Source organism: Eimeria necatrix, genomic scaffold, assembly GCF_000499385.1.
Source record: "Eimeria necatrix Houghton genomic scaffold, Enh_scaff995, whole genome shotgun sequence".
NCBI classification, from domain to species: Eukaryota; Apicomplexa; class Conoidasida; order Eucoccidiorida; family Eimeriidae; genus Eimeria; species Eimeria necatrix.
In genome coordinates this window covers 10,001-12,331 of record NW_013654784.1, presented here as the reverse complement: position 1 = coordinate 12,331, position 2,331 = coordinate 10,001, and positions in this window count along the sequence as shown.

The following is a 2,331-nucleotide window of genomic DNA, read 5'->3' as shown; positions in this document are numbered from 1 at the left end:
TTTAGGGTCTAGGGTTTTGGGGTTACGGTTGGGGGTTTACAATTGAGAGCTTGGGGTTTAGGGTTTAGGGTTTAGGGTTTAGGGTTTAGGGTTTGGGGCTTCTGGATTAGGGTTTGCGCTAACGGAGTTAGGGTTTGGGGTTTAGGGTTTAGGTTTGGGCCTAGGGGTTTAGCCTTTGCGCTAAGGGAGTTAGGGTTTGGGGTTTAGGGTTTGGGATTTAGGGTTTAGTCTTTGGGCGTAGCGACTTAGGGTTAGGTCTTTACAAGTTAGAGCTTCCGCTTTAGGGTTTAGGGTTTAGGGTTTAGGGTTTAGGGTTTAGGGTTTGCTGCAGGGCCTGCTGCTGCGACTCCCTGCGGGCCTGGGCGCTACCAAGACCGTTTGGGGCAGCGCGAGTGTGGGGTTTGTCCCGCGGGCTTCGAGTGTACAGACACCGCAGCGGCGCCCCACAAAAAGTGTCTCCTTGGCTTTTTTTGTCCAGCAGCAACTTTTGCTGCTGCTCAAAACCCTTGCCCTTTGGGGACTTTTGCTGCTGCAGCAGGACTCAAAGCTGCTGCTGAGTGTTCGCGCTGCACTGCTGGCAGCTTTTGCGGCTCCCGGGGCCTCACCAAACCCTCGGGCCTTTGTGCTGCAGTAAGTGTCTCCTTGCTGCAGCAGCAGCAGCAGCAGCAGCAGCAGCCTGCTGCAGCGGCTCTCTTGTGCTGCAGTCGCTGTCTCCTTGCTGCAGCAGCGGTCTCCTTGCTGCAGCAGCAGCAGCCTGCTGCAGCAGCTCTCTTCTTGCTGCAGCAAGGGGCTCCTTGCTGCAGCAACTGTCTCCTTGCTGCAGCAGCAGCAGCCCTGCTGCAGCAACTGTCTCCTTGCTGCAGCAACTGTCTCCTTGCTGCAGCAACTGCCTCCTTGCTGCAGCAACTGCCTCCTTGCTGCAGCAACTGTCTTCCTGCTGCAGCAACCGTCTTCTTGCTGCAGCAACCGTCTTCTTGCTGCAGCAACTGTCTTCTTGCTGCAGCAGCTGTCTCCCTTGCTGCAGCAGCTGTCTCCCTTGCTGCAGCAGCTGTCTCCTTTGCTGCAGCAGCTGTCCCCTTGCTGCAGCAGCTCTTCCCTTGCTGCAGCAACTGTCTCCCGCTGCTGCAGCAAGTGTCTCCCGCTGCTGCAGCAAGTGTCTCCCGCTGCTGCAGCAAGTGTCTCCTGCTGCTGCAGCAAGTGTCTCCTGCTGCTGCAGCAAGTGTCTCCTGCTGCTGCAGCAAGTGTCTCCTGCTGCTGCAGCAGCAGTCTCCTTCAGTTTTCTCTGTCTCCTTAGTTGTCTCCTGAGGTGTCTCCTTTTGTCTCCTTTAATCTTTTTTTTATTTTTTTATTTTATTTTCTTTTGTCTCCTTTTGTTTCTTTTTTTGTCTCTTTTTATTAAATCTCTTTTGTTGTCTTTTTGTCATTTCTTTTATTCCCCGCCAAATGCTTTATCCTGCTGCTTTTGCTGCTGCTGCTGCTTTTGCTGCTGCTTTTGCTGCTGCTGCTGCTTTTGCTGCTGCTGCTGCTTTGCTGCTGCTGCTGCTGCTGCTGCTGCTGCTGCTTCAGGGGTTCTACTGCAGCGGCGCGGCGTGGACACCTGCGCCCCACCCCGAGGAGACAAATCCAGATGCTGCTGCTGCTGCTGCTGCTGCTGCTGCTGACTCTCCTGCTGCTGCTGCTGCTGCTGCTGCTGCTGCTGCAGTGGGGGGCCCCTGCCCTGTGGGGTTTTACTGCCCCGAGGGGACAGCTACTCCCATTGCCTGTCCGGAGTAAGGAGACACTGAAGCAAACAAATAATTAATTTATTTAATTAATTTAATTAAATTTATTTTATTTAATTTATTTTATTTAATTTAATTTATTTAATTTAATTTAATTTAATTTATTTAATTTATTTAATTTAATTTAATTTAATTTAATTTGAATTAGTTTAAATCCCTCAAGTGTCTCCTTTTTGTCCCTTTTTTGTCTCCTCCAACCGACCAAACCTCCACCCAAATCAAACAATCAAATAAACTAATTAATTAATTAATTAATTAATTAATTAATTAATTAATTAATTAAATTATTTATTTATTTATTTATTTATTTATTTATTATTTATTTATTTATTTATTTATTTATTTAATGCAGAGGCACAAGTTCGAGTGTCTCCGGGGGCCGCAGCGCAGCAGACTGTCTTATTTATTTATTTATTTATTTATTTATTTATTTATTATTTATTTATTTATTTATTTATTTATTTAATGCAGAGGCACAAGTTCGAGTGTCTCCGGGGGCCGCAGCGCAGCAGACTGTCTCCCGTGTCTGCCGGGTCTCTTTTGTTCTGCT